The sequence below is a fragment of the Pelecanus crispus genome, chromosome 2 (assembly GCF_030463565.1).
Source record: "Pelecanus crispus isolate bPelCri1 chromosome 2, bPelCri1.pri, whole genome shotgun sequence".
Taxonomy (NCBI): Eukaryota; Metazoa; Chordata; class Aves; order Pelecaniformes; family Pelecanidae; genus Pelecanus; species Pelecanus crispus.
Genome location: NC_134644.1, coordinates 53362373 through 53377878, shown reverse-complemented (window position 1 = coordinate 53377878; position 15506 = coordinate 53362373).

Genomic DNA, 15506 nt, shown 5'->3' with positions numbered 1-15506 from the left:
GACCTGGACAGCAAAGTTAGACCATAATCGAGCACTTAGCTGAAAATCCTAATACCACTTTGGTCCAAAACAGTTTAGGTCTATTTTGCTTGTTATTATTACTTTTTTTATTATTAGGCACCTAAAAATTACTCCTCTACCCCATGCTCAGAAACAAAAACTAAAGTAATCTGGTGCTGGCTTCATTCATCTCATGTCCATATTTTTACTCCTTAAAAAGCCAGGATTGAAAGCTTTCTTCTACTGAATCAAAACTTCATCTGATCTAAATGCAAAAAGTAAGTTGTAAGTAGCATAAAATACATGGCAACAAGGAGCTGCAACCAATTTTCCCAGTCCTTTATTGTTAGGTGGTGTTTGTTTAGGAGCTTGAAAATAGGCTATTAAAAAAGACTTGGGGATAATTTTCCAAAAGATGAATGACACCAGAGTCCTGAACTTTGGTTAACAAAAGACAGAAAAAGCTAGTTTTTAGTTTAAAGAGAACACATCTCCCTCCCACCCAGAGGTGCACATTTTGAAAATTACAGTAAAAGCTTCTGTGCCAATTCTAAAAAACATCTTCCCTGAGCAATACAGCTTTGCACACAAAGTTTCAGTCCTATTATTCTATTGACAAGGAGGAGTAATTCACATTAAACTATCAAAAGAATAACTATTTTGAAAGAGGATTATCTTAAAGGGATATTTTGAGGATGCATGCAAAATCCTGGGACCACTGAAATCAGTAAAAGGTCCCAGGATTTCATCCCTGCAAACAAATCCAGGTTGTTCCAGTTAGGCATGTCTGCTGCTATCTGTGGGAATAAAATGATTCTGAAAAACCAGGCCATAACAGCTACCTGGCAAACAGATCAGACAGTGCTATTACAGTCAGCATGCAAACCACTTTCCCTGTTAATTATATGCATCTAATGTCAGAGATCTAATTATCCAAGAAAAAATTAAAATTCCTAAAAGAGCACAGAACTGAAAAAATGGAATACAGCCAAACTTCCCTGAAGTTTTCACTCATGACAGTTAGCCTGAGAGATCAACATCCATTTTGACTATGTTTTAACTGTGGGGTTTTTTTTCAAGTGGCATGAAAAAAAGGAAAAAATAGTCCTGGGGTATATTACTTTCAAATCTTGCCTCTTTCCAGTGCTTCTTGTACCATCTGACTGTACCAAATTATCCTGGTTATTTTTTTCTTTCAGTCACTGTGAGAGAAGCATCCCTAGAAACATACAAAATTACTTTGAGAAATACAGTTCTACACAGGTATTCATTTCACCTCTGAGAAGACCACTCACAAATTCCTAGAGCCATGAAGAATATCAATAACTGCTTTGTTAACTATTTAGTCTCATCAATTGTGACTGATATATAAAACAGAAATTAAAGTTTAGGTGAAATTCCTTCCTGAAAATGTAAGTTTTCTCTGCATATGTGTTTGGCTTGTTTCACCTAGTTCAAGAAATGAAACAGCTGAGAAAGCCATTAGGAGAGTTAGGAGATCTTCTGATGACCAGTATTACCAGGCTCCTTTCCTTTTCTTTCCTTTCTTCCTCTTAGAGGTTCCCTGGACTGAGGACCAGCTATTTCTCCAAGCCTTTCAGAAGCATTATCCAAGTCAAGAGCAGGTTTACACGTGACAGCTTTGCCCCAAGGTTTTCTGCTGAAATACCTTGTCATTCTCACAAATCAAGATGCTATGAGACTGTGCTCTTCACACTTTTTTCCTCTAAAAATTTAGCACTCAAAAAAAAAAAAAAAAAAGGAAAGTGGGGACAAAGGTGAATGGAAGAAAAGCGAAAATTCTGTAAAATGTCCAGGTATTGGGTTGGCCTGATATTGGTTGGTATTCAGCTGGGTTAAACAGCCATAGTTCAACTGAATTTAGGGATGTCCTGGTTTCAGCTGGAATAGAGTTAGTTTTCTTCCTAGTAGCAGACATAGTGCTGTGTTTTGGATTTAGTAGGAGAAGAATGTTGGTAACACGCTGATGTTTTAGTTGTTGCTGAGTACTGCTTATGCTAGTCAAGGACTTTTCAGCTTCCCATGCTCTGCCAGGTGCACAAGAAACTGGGAGGGGGCACAGCCAGAACAGTTGATCCAAACTGACCAAAGGGCTATTCCATACCATATGACGTCATGCTCAGTTTATAAGCTGGGGGGGGGTTGGCCGGGGAGCAGCGATCGCTGCTCAGTCACTGTCTGGGTATCAGTCAGCGGGTGGTGAGCAATTGCATTGTGCATCACTTGCTTTGTATATTATTGTTGTTATTATTATTATATTGTTATTATCATTACTATTTTACTTTATTTCAATTATTAAACTGTTCTTATCTCAACCCAGGAGTGTTTCTCACTCTTACTCCTCCAATTCTCTCCCCCATCCCACTGGGGCAGGAGGAGTGAGCGAGCGGCTGCGTGGTGCTTAGGGGCTGGCTGGGGCTAAACCATGACAAGGGAGCTGTGTTAATTTACACAAATGGGTTTAGAAGCATGAATTAGCATTGGAAAGCAGGTGAGTGAGAACCTAAGTTGCATCTGAAGACACAAGTAGAAGTTTTCTTTTGATAGCTCTTATAATTTTTGTTACATCAAGCCTAAAGTCTCTGTTCTCAACTTTCAACTCCTCTACTACCAGCAGGTATAATATGAGCTGAGGGTAAATTTATGGAAGAATGCACCAAAAGGAGGAATAAGTATTAACTTGACATTACAGAAACTATATTAACTACATCACCTGGGACCGCAGAATAGACACAAATTAATGGAATCATCACTCTCATTTTGTAAGAGTCTACCCATGAGGGAGCAACTTGACAAAATATCAGTTACTATTTTAAACGACAAAGCCAAACCAATTCATCTTAGCTGTCAGACATTCCTACTCAGAAAGGACAGTCCCTGCTTTTAGCACATACTTTCCTGTTTTCTGTATTTTTCTGTATAGTCTGTCTCACAAAGAAGTGTAACTATTCCAATGCATCTCAGCACAGTTTAAAAGCCATGTACCTACTTCAGCCTCAGGGGTTCCTATTAATTCCCTTCAAATGTTTCATGTTAGTTCTTGAAACAAGTACTTTCTGCTTTAATCAGTCACCTTAGTTCTCAACTCATATTCCACTATCAGTCCTGGACATGTAAACGATTTATATATTCCCCATAATCATAGAATCATAGAATCGTTTAGGTTGGAAAAGACCTTTAAGATCATCCAGTCCAACCATTAACCTACACTACCAAGTCTACTCTAAGCCAATCAAGGGTAGACTAGACTAAACCATGTCCCGAAGTGCCACATCTACCCGTTTTTTGAACACTTCCAGGGATGAGGACTCCACCACCTCTCTGGGCAGCCTGTTCCAATGCTTGACCACCCTTTCCGTAAAGAAATTTTTCCTAATTTCCAATCTAAACCTCCCCTGGCGCAGCTTAAGCCCATTTCCTCTCGTTCTATCGCTTGTTACTTGGTAGAAGAGACCAACACCCACCTCACTACAACCTCCTTTCAGGTAGTTGTAGAGAGCGATAAGGTCTCCCCTCAGCCTCCTCTTCTCTAGGCTAAACAACCCCAGTTCCCTCAGCCGCTCCTCATAAGGCCTGTGCTCCAGACCCTTCACCAGCTTTGTTGCCCTTCTCTGGACACGCTCCAGCACATCAATGTCTTTCTTGTGTTGAGGGGCCCAAAACTGGACACAGTATTCCAGGTGCGGCCTCATCAGTGCCCAGTACAGGGGGACAATCACCTCCCTGCTCCTGCTGGCCACAGCATTCCTGATACAAGCCAGGATGCTGTTGGCCTTCTTGGCCACCTGGGCACACTGCTGGCTCATGTTCAGCCGGCTATCTACCAACACCCCCAGGTCCTTTTTGGCCAGGCAGCTTTCCAGCCACTCTTCCCCAAGCCTGTAGCGCTGCATGGGGTTGTTGTGCCCGAAGTGCAGGACCCGACGCTTGGCCTTGTTAAACCTCATACAGTTGGCCTCGGCCCATCGATCCAGCCTGTCCAGGTCCCTCTGCAGGGCCATCCTACCCTCCAGCAGATCGACACTCCCACCCAGTTTGGTGTTGTCTGCAAACTTACTGAGGGTGCACTCAATCCCCTCATCCAGATCATCGATAAAGATATTAAACAAGGCTGGCCCCAAAACAGAGCCCTGGGCAACACCACTCATGACCGGGCGCCAGCTGGACTTAACTCCATTCACAACTACTCTCTGGGCTCGGCCACCCAACCAGTTTTTTACCCAGTGAAGACTACGCCCATCCAAGCCATGAGCTGCCAGCTTCCCAAGGAGAATATTGTGGGAGACGGTGTCAAAAGCTTTGCTAAAGTCCAGGCTAGCTTTGATATTGGGGGCCTTATCTAACAATCAGTTTGTCAGGGCTCTCCAACAAATTTAACCTACTATTTTTTTCACTCAGAAAATACCACTACAATATAATCTCTATTGGGATTTACTGGGAGATGTAGAGAAGCATGGTTGTCAGCTTCGGCCGCGTTGTAACCAGCTGGATAGGTTTTCCCAACATGGAAGGGGTGAATTGCTGCTCAGTGAGAGCATTGCTGGTGTCTTGGCCTTTGTTAAAGACTCATTGCAGACCTGGTAGAGAGCCATCAGCAAGAAGGCTTCCTGGGGCACATGTTCTGAATGTATGTGAGCATGCCCTTTTAAGCTGTGGCCAGAGGATCTTCCCTTCTTCCCCAGGTAGGGAAGGAAAGTGCATGGAGTTATAGAGGAATTTGTCTGCACAAAACCTGTGTGCCTGTGTTCACACCATATAGACTCAGGAATGGATTGAAGGCAGGTTTCAGAACATGTTTAGGAGAAGCTAGGGTTTGGTCACTGATTAGCTGCCTCCTTAGATGGAGGTGAGAAGAATAACTGCTTCCTGTTTATTAGAAATGAACACCTATCCACCACAGACTCATTGGTCATTTTGGCCTGATGCTAGCATGAAGGTCTGTCATTCAGACTGAAGAGGAATAGGTGTTTTTTTACTCCTTGAAATTCTAAATCAACAATGTAAAGTATCCTATCAATGACTGTTGAGCCTTTCCTAAACCCAGATTTTCATCTGTTAATGCATTGGTCACCTTGACATGAAGACATTAGGTAATATATTCTGAAGGCTAATGCCTATATCTACTTATGGAACTACCAAACATATCTCCTAATTCCCTCACTCTCAGACCAGTGCAAACTACTCTCTCCCACCCATGCTCTACCTTGGCCTTTGACTGGAATAGTTGTGCATAATTTCTCTCGTCTCTTCAGACAAACCTCTCCAGTGTTTATCATTTATGATGCGGACAGAGCTTTTCAAACCTGTGAGTCATTAAAGCTTGATCAAGCCATGTGAGCTCATGAAAGGAGGAGGGAGTGTGCTTTTGGAAATGCTTTGCTTTCTTATCTGTTGTGTGTCTGAAGTAAGCCTTTTTGAGGCAACTGCTCATGAGCAATGGTCTTTCTATAAAAGGAGGGAACGCACTAGGTATACTGTGTTCAAATGAGCTTTTAATTCTGAATGTAAAATTCTTCTTGGATGTCAGCTATACACACTGAAGCATATTTGAAATGGAAAAACAGATCAAATGTTGCACAGTGCTGCATTGCTTGTCTTCCAAAATGGAATGATTTGATATAATTTTTTTAATCCCTTAAGAATAAATAAAGGTAAAAGAGCAGCATATTAAGAACTCAGATCTTGACAAGGAATGTGAGGTTTGGGTTTAGTTTTGCTGGGTCAGATACACAGATGGTGGAATTCACTGCAGTGCTTTCAAAGCTAATGGCAGCACTCTAAATTTGCACAGCAGAATATTGGATTATGAAACACTCTCACATGCAATCAAATGAAACTGCAAAATGTGTCTGTGATTTTGATGTAAATCTGTCAGGTGGTTCATCTATTTTAGAGGAACGTGATTTCTGCAAATTTTGATGCACTTGACATTAACTGCGACTTAACCATAACAGAACTTGAACCCAGTAGAGCACCTGATAGTTTTAGGTTCCCAGACACTTAGAGCCATTTTCCTTAGGAGGGTCAACAGAAAAGAACATTTGCCCATATTAAATTCAATGTTATCACAGCATTTCTGTGACTGCTTGTCAAACTCAATAGATAATTTAAAGGCTGTAATGTAAGAGCTACATTTTCTTTGCGAGTAGGGCAATCCCACATTTAGGAGAGAGTTCAAAATCCAGTTCTAATAAATATATATGAATTCTGCAAATGCTTTTCTGGGCATGGTGTGCTGTACTAATTGTTTTGATTGCAAGAATTACAGCCAACAGAGAATTAACTCCTGGGCCACCACTATGGAGTGAATGAATCTCACAAATCAAAACATCTCAAAGTCTGGGATTTAAAAGACAAACCAATTCTGTGCTTCACACCATCCAGCCTCCTCCTCTCCCCTGCTTCCCTCTTGGTTTTGCAGCCCAGAAGTCAGACAGCTTCAGGCACAACCCTATCCCATCTTTCTCGCTGACTCCAGTGTAACTTATCAAGCGTACCCTCATGTGTTTTCATGGTGTTGCTACTACAAAATCTATTTCTTATGCAATACTGGAAGCTGCGTTTCTGAGGTCAATGGTCCTAAGCAAATGTCTCAGTCCCTGGAGGAGAATTGAACGGGATCACTGAATTATGAAAGGGCTGCAAGAACTGGTGCCCAAAACTACATCTGCTATAGCCTCTGAAACAACTGCAGTCCTCTCAGGTCTTTTGTTTATACCTTCTACAATGCAGATTTAAAGCACTCTGGGATGACCAAACTACCTTTAAATGGAAAACCAGATTAATTAACCTGCACTAATCTCCATGTACAGATCACTGTTATGTGAAGGTCCTTCCAAGTCCTTAATCTGTGAACCCCCCAGCCATTTTTTCTCTCAATGCAGTCACAACTTAAAACTAAGACCTCAGTGTATTTGTGGCATAGATTACCCACAGCATGTCATCAGGACAGGTTTTACTTCTTCAGAATTACATTGGTCATGCATCTTTGCTTCCAGCTGGAAGAGTGTCTCGTGAAGAGCCCCAGCAAAGGTTCATTTAATGCAAGACAAAAGCAGCTAGAAATAAGGACACTGAGCCAAGCACACCTCTCAATCAGGTTGGCTCAGCGCTGTGAACCAATCAGCCTAATTAGACAGATGTGATGAGGAGCTACTGTCCCCTCTAGAAACACCCAACTGTGCACAGAGCTGGCAACAGTAATCAGCCTTTTATCAGAGACAAGAAGAAAAACATTAGCACCGCAATTACCACCGAATGGCACTCAGGTGCAGAGCCTTGTATATCTGTGTGTGTGGCGCTGGGGAATTTTTAGGTTGCTGCGAAACTGTGCTGCAGTACCTAGGCTTACCAAAAAAGGAAGAAAAGAATGAAGGGTGGATATAAGTTCCATTGGAATTAATTGAAAACTGTCAAAACTGTGAGATGTTGGGAAAAAAAGGCTCCAGAAAAGGCCATTATATTCCTGAAGTTCTATGAAGTTATTTCTGCTTTAATACAAAAAGAACTGAACAAAAATTCTTGTTTTAAAATGTTGAAATAAGAGAGAGAATTTCTTTTCATGCTGTCGTATCTGCACACTTTTTTGAATAATTATAGATTCTAGTCCTTATGATTATGACTATAATTTAGAAAACATTTAGAAGTGTCTGCAGTCACTGAAACAATGGCTTGGATAGATATGAATTACTTCATCCACCTTAGCGTATATTAACTCTGAAGAGTGATAATGACAATACTGTTACCATTTCGCTACTATTCATTTCATGTGAAATATCTAGCTAAAGCACATATCTCAAAGACTTATATTCTCTCTAAGTGTAAAAAAACCCTGACTATATTTTGTGTAATCAAGTATGAACAGATATGCTCATAGACTCATAGAATCATTTAGGTTGAAAAAGACCTTTAAGGTCATTGAGTCCAACCATAAACCTAACACGGCCAAGTCCATCACTAAACCATGTTCCCAAGCACCACATCTACATGTCTTTTAAATATGTCCAGGGATGATGACCCAACCACTTCGCTGGGCAGCCTGTTCCAATGCTTGACAACTCTTTCAGTGAAGAAATTTTTCTTAAGATCCAATCTAAACCTCCCCTGGCGCAACTTGAGGCCATTTGTTGGTGTTTCTTTGACAGAAATATTTTCTTTTGGCAAATGGCTTCTTTTCGCTCCTCAAAAAGGCTCCATTTCCAATGAAATATGAACGTTCAATAAAACTAAAACATTCTTCTGAAGCTAAAGTTGACAAAAATTTGAATTGGGAGCTGCAGTTCTTTTCATATTTGGGTTTGTAAAATTGTGTATTGCATTTCCCTTGTGCTGTGATGTTACCTCTCCCTACACACTTTGTCTGAGACTCCAAGGACCCAGAAAACTGAGGGTCATTTCTGCAAAATAGGTGTAACCTTAACTAACATTTAAGCTTAGCCTCAAACTGTCTTTTAGCTCCTTCAGGATCTGCTTAACCCAGTTACAAGCTGCACCACATTAGACAAAAGCCAGAAAACAGAAATGTTGGAAAGCTTTTTCACCAATTTTTTTTTTTTTTTTTTTCCTTCTCCCAGTGAAACAACGAACCAAAGTGAGACTTTGTTTTCTCCCGGTCTAATTCCAATTACATCTCATCGATGTTGTTGGTTTTTTTTCCCTCGCACATTCTTTGAGATGCAGATCTGGAAAGCAGTTCCCTGTTTCTAAATTTGTGTCACAGGCACAAATAGCCGGTGGGAGATGAAGGCAATGGAATTCCACAGGCCCCCCACTGACTCCAATTAAAATGAGGGCCAGAAAGCAATTACTCTGTGAAAGTATATATATCTGCAACCACCCGGGAGGGGTGGCATTAATAAAGACTATTATTGCTGTTGCTTAATTAGGAGGAGGAGAGCTAAGGTTAGCAGTTTTGCTTGTCACAGTGATTCAAAGGGGAGTGAGAAATAGTACTTTTAAGGTAAGGGAAGCTTCACTTTTAAGCTCACAACAACTACACTTTCATCTGATGACTGCATGACAGATGGAAGGAAAAAGAAACAGCCCTAAGAAGCCACAGCCTAAGACAGTGTCACAGATTTTGGAAAGCTGCATCTTCAAGAAAAATTAAACTCATCCCCATTGGTCCTACTAGGAAAGGAGCCATCTTAATTTACTTATTTCTTTTGAACCTCACTGCCATCCCATTACACCCTCCCCCCCACCTCATGTCTTACATTTGGGCAAACGCCAACTCAAAACGTGTGTATTTGGTCTCTGGATGCTCTCCAAATCTGCTGGTGCTTTTGTTCCTTTCATCATTAAACAGTGAGAAGTTCAGGGGCTGAAACATCTCTGTTAATGTTGTCTGGATCCCTGTGAATTGATTTAAAAGGTCCCATCACCCTACTCTTGATAACCAGGTCTCCCTCCTTGCACTTGCAGAGTGAACTTGCCTGGTGGCCTGCCAGGCAGGTGGGCTCCAGTCTCTGGCTCCTCTTCTCAGACAATGACACCTGTATGAAAAGCCAGATCCTCACCTTTTTTCAAGGAGGTCAGAGGAGGGTTAGAGACCAACAGTTCAGCCAAATCCACTTGTATTACAGGGTTTGCTAGTGTGCTGGTTTTGGCTGGGACAGAGTTAGTTTTCTTCACAGTAGCCAGTATGGGGCTATGCTTTGGATTTGTGCTGGAAACAGTATTGATAATACAGGGATGTTTTTGTTATTGCTGAGCAGTGCTTACACAGCATCAAGGCCTTTTCTGCTCCTCACATCACCCCACCAGTGAGTAGGATGGGGTGCACAAGAAGTTGGGAGGGGACACAGCCGGGACAGCTGACCCCAACTGACCAAAGGGATATCCCACACCATATGACATCACGCTCATTATATAAAGCTGTGGGAAGAAGGAGGAAGGCGGGGGGACATTTGGAGTGATGGTGTTTGTCCTCCCAAGTAACCATTACCTGTGATGAAGCCCTGCTTTCCTGGAGATGGCTGAACACCTACCTGCTGATGGGAAGTAGTGAATGAATTCCTTGTTTAGCTTTGCTTGCATGTGCAGCTTTTGCTTTACCTATTAAACTGTCTTTATCTCAACCCACGAGTTTTCTCACTTTTACATTTCCAATTCTCTCCCCCATCCCACCAGGGGGGAGTGAGCAAGTGGCTGTGTGGTGCTTAGTTGCCAGCTAGGGTTAAACCACAACAGCTGGAAAACGTTTTCTAAGGGTGCTGCACAGCATCCTCTGCTGAATTAAACTGCCCTTTCCTGCATGACGTGAGTAGGTCTGCTCCGATTTACACAGGAAATTTGCATTCAGTTTGACTGGAAGGAGAACTTGAGAGGGGCACTAATATAATTACCCTCACTAGGATGGACAGGAAACTTCACTCTCATGGCAAGGCATACGAGACTATGCTATGCCTGTTGTTCATCAGGGCCTCTGTTTTAAATGTTATTAATCTGTCAGCATGTCCAGAGGCAGAGTATCCCCTACAGCTACTTTGGATCATTGGTGAATTTGAGGAAGAAGCACAACTTTTGAATCATCTCTTCTTGCATCATTCCAGGTTCCCAGCCACTTAGCAACCACCCTTAACCTGGCCAGATTATTAGAATTTATGGGGCCATGGCCCTATGGAGTATATGTGCTGTCTGGACAGACAGATGCAATAGGTTTATATGGATGAACTAGCACTGTATGCTGTTTATTAACAAAATAACCTCTTCCCATGTGCTAATTATTTACTTTGCTACTGGAAAACATGCCACAATAATATCAACATAAAGCAGCCGGCACATAACATTAACACTGAACTTTGAGTCATTTCAAGTACTGTTGTAACATTTAAGAATGGGAATCTTAGACATGACTACTCCTCTCATCTATTTAGAGTATGACCAGAACAAGCTCAATTGCTCTCAAATGCTAGCATCTCCTTATATATGGTCAGGAGGGTTAAAGGCGGTAAAAGTAAGTATTTAAATGTACTTCTTCCTCCTTTGCTACACAATTAAAAGAAATAATTGTTTTCATCTGCCAGGCAGAAAGAATGCATGTATACATTACAATAAAACAGTACAAGTCTCTCTCCAATGCTAACTGGTGATATTTTTAAAGATTGTCCAGAAAGATGTATGCTCAACTGCTATTATGCCTCTATATTGCCAGCTAAAAAGAAAGAACAACCTCAGCTACCCTTCTGACATCTCTCAGTTGCAGACTTTTCCTCCCTGAAAGCAGCCAGTTGAGGGGGTCAGCCAGCAAGAGCAATCCTTGTATTTTAGGTCATTCAGAAACTATTCCTTCACTCTTACTCTCATGAGGGGGAAGCAGGATGCTTAAGGAAGTCTGGAGAAGTGAGAGGTCTTTCTTCCCTTTCCACCACCCACACAACAGGTCCACACACAGGACAGGGAGAGCATTTCTAATGGAGAAAAAGAGATTGCACTCCCACTGCCTGCAAGTTGCTAGATACCAGGACTCTGGCTTAAAAGCCAGCATCCAACTCACAGGCTCCTAAGTGGAGCTGCTGAAGCATGCCAGGATCCCTGCTGCTATTGAAAGCCCTCTTATTAATTTCAGCCAAAGCTCAGCATGTTTAACCCGTGCTGCCCTGCTGGGCACTCTGGCCAAAATTCCTATAGCAATACTTTGGATAAAAACAAATATTGGAGAGAAAGAAGACAGCAGAATTTAAAAACAACAACAACAACAAAAAACCCCACCCACCCCAAACCAAAACAAACAAAAAACCCCATTAAAAATCCTTCTGAAATCAGAAAGATAGTGAATATACAGAATGTGGGTATATTGAATGATGAACCTGTTTCTCCCAGGATAAAGTTACAATGAGATGAGTCTCTGTTTTCTTGGCATAAACTCTTGTCCCTCATACATTTTGTTCAGGAAGAGATAAGGTATTTAGCTAGTCCCTTGGAATTTCAACATACACAGACATCCCCTTGGAGCACTAAGTATGAGTGGACTACCCAAAATCCAGGGGTCTGGACAGCCCTTCTACAGGCATCAGCCACATGTACATCACACATGTTCAGAGCCTGGATGCTCTGAGTGGGACAGACTTGCCCCAGGACAACTGTATATAAGCTAAATACTCATCTAATAGACTAAATTACAGTCCCAGATAGAAACACAGATGCATTCACTGTAGAATCAACTTCCATATGAACAGTATGGCTGATATATCCAGTATGCATTGGGTTCACTCTGAGCGACTTTATATGTATGTGTATCTGGATGATACCTGGGGAGCCCTGGGCCGGTACATGGTGCTAATCCGCCACGAGAGAGTAGAGAATGATAGTGCTGAGTAGGTGATGCCTTTTTACATCACACAGTGAGGTGTGGAAGATTTTATGATAAAATAGCAATGCTACATCTACTCAGCATGTGTCTGTACCATGCGATTGCTTTAGTTCTAGTCTACCTGGCTTATTTTAGCTTGAGGCAAATGTTTCACTACAGCTTTGACTCCATTTTGAAATGCTTGCCTGCTGTGCTGTTCTCACTGCTTGATAATTCTCTCCTGAGTAGTAGGCTTCTTAGAGCATTTCTGTGAGGATGTCTCTACAGAAAGTTTCCTGAAAAATGGCTGTTAATACCAGCTGTAAGAACTGAAGACAAGGATCTTGAATGTACCAGAGACTACAAAGAAACAGAACAAAGTCTCTAATAGGGCACGAGAAGAACTGATTCTCGTTAAGGAGAAAGGGAGAAAGACAGAAAGGGGGAAAGGAGTGGAGGATTTCAACATTCTCTCTTTAAATTATCAAAAAGGGACTAAAATGGTGCTCAGTTCTGATTTTTTAGTGTTCTGATTCCATTTTCTACACTTCCTCCCCATTTCCTCTTTCCCCAGTCCTCATTCCTTCCCAGCTGCATACAGGACATTTTAGTTGCTTGATGGAGACTTTTTCTTATTGCTACCACTTTGTGGAAACAATAAATTTCCCCAATACAAAACCGAAACCTTCCTCTTCTGTAAGTGGAGTTGAAGAGTCACTCTGTTAATTTTTATTTTAGGGTTGACATCATATCCATGTAATGATGCATGAGCAGTAGATGAGTTGAGTCTATAAAGGAAAAGTGAGATCAAGGGGACTCTCAGGAAATCCTCCACAACAACATTAGGCTGTGGGGCATCATACTTGGAAAGAAGTGAGTCATCATTTCCATCCAGCATCAACACTTGCACAGCTTTTCTTTACCCTTGTAGCCCACTGCCAGCACCCTTCTGGCCTGTGATCCCAAGTGCTAATCTAATCCTGTACCTTGGGGATGGCTTATGCTTGAGCCTTGCCCTCCCAGTGATGACTTAGAGATCAATCCTACCTTGTAGGCCAACCTCTATATTTCTGTGTTCACTGAGCACCAGAAACTGTTCAGCCCAAGCAGAATATTTGGAGAGAGAGAAGGGGACTTTGAAGACAAAATAAAAAGGGAGGAAGAGGAGGAGGGTGACTTTGCTACACTATAATATTGATTGTTGCTCATTTTCAATAGGCACTGACTCCTTTATGAACATGGTAGCTTTATATTAAAATTACAAGGCCTGGAAAAAAGCTTGTATGCTGACTGTGCCTTTAAGTACTTACATGTAAAAGACATCATAAACTGCTGTAACCTCAAGGAATTGAAAACCCCATCAAACAAACAAAGCCAGCCAGATACACTGCCCTCCAATTAAATTAGAAGTGAAAATGCACTGACCTGAACGTTTTTCTGGAGTGCAAAACAAGTTTGATTTAAATTCTGAAAAATAAAATATAGAAAACTTGGCAACAAAAGCATATAAACTTCCTCTGCTACCAGAACACATAGGATTCTTGCAATTCTCTGTTAGTGATAGGAAGAACTGGGTTTTCACCAAGTATATTGGGCAATCAATCCAAGAGTATTTGCAGTACCGTTTCCAGAAATTAGTGTCTGCAAATACAGGAGGATTTTTCAAAATATCTCTTCCCTTATAAAGACAAAGAACTTTTTTTTTGTTTGTTCATTTGTTTTGAAAACTAGAGAACTCTCAACATCTTCCTGCTGTAGCATTCGTGGTAGAATTTTAAGCATCTACACAATCCAACTCCTTGAGCTCTTTTGAAATCTGGCCTCTTAGCCTGGTGCCTAAATGCTCACTGTGAGTTAAATCAGTGTGGGAAACCTGGCTCAGAACCTGAGGACCCCTTAACTTTTGTTCTGATTAGATACCTGAAGACAAATGATCTAAGAACCACTGACTAAAACAGTCAAGAGATACAAGCACTTTTAAAATTAATTAATATTTCATTAAACCAAAGAAAGGAAAACCAAAAAAAGTTGGGGTAGAAAAATGGCCTTCTAACAAATGTCTCTTTCCTTGCTTCTTGAGGACATCTATAGGTATGACTCAATCCCCTTACTTGACTTCAGTCCCCATTAGGTGGAAGCAGATTTTCCTGAAACTGTCTTTATGAATAAGGTGACAGAGCTGTAAGTTTGCAGGCAGAAGCCAGCATCAGCTTAGAGAAATGGAGCGGATGAGCATGGCCCAGTTTAGGCAAAGAGGAACTGGTGTGTGTCAGGAAGACCATAACGGTTAAACTTTTCTATAGCTCTTTGCCCAAAGCAAAACTGGTACCTATTTGAAACTAGTAATACTCTCTGGACTGCAGTCTGCTGATGAGGATGAAAAGAGAGGGGGGCAAGGCTGAGATGGCAGCAGTCATGGCCATGCAAAGAAGCTGAATAGGCCCAAGATAATACAAAATCCGCAAGCATATCTGCAAAAAGGCACATGGGGATGGCCAATGCCACCCTAGGATCACACACTGAGATTTTGATCCCTGAGCAAACCTGGCCTCCGTGCAAAGGTAATCTACATAGAAAAAAAGTGCCTTCAGAGGTATGCCAGTTGCTTTTGCAAGTGGTGAGTTCTTTAGCATACCCATGGGTGGTAGCTGCAAAGCAAGTTCAGGTGACATGTGTGGATGGCACATGTTGCTCCTGTGGTGAGGGCAGTAGGAAAGACACCTGCAAAACTCATGGCTCTAGCATGACGTCTGGTGTTGCCACAGCCCTGTGGGTTGCCCAGTAAGGCAAAGGGTGACAAAATCCAAGGTTTCTCAAGGAGCATGGTCAGCACAGTGCTCCAGGGGTGCACAGCCCCAGGAGGGAGGAGTAGTGACCTTTCTGAGAAAGCATCAGCCATGCTGTCTGTACCAGGTCCTATTATCAACACAACAGGGGCAAGGTGCACTTAAAATATCCTCTGTGGACTCCCAGCATGTCAGGTGATGTGCTTGCATGACAGTTCCCAGAATTTCACAGGAGGCAGACAGTTGAGGCATTTGGCCTTGAACTTGCTGCTGGGGATGTCTTTACAGGACTGTGTAGGCACAGCCACTACCATGAAATGTCAGAATGTTTTTCACTTCTACAGATTCACAGCCAGAAGGATAAACAGCAAGGTCCCAGATAAGCTCTTCTAGTGTTTTTGTATTAT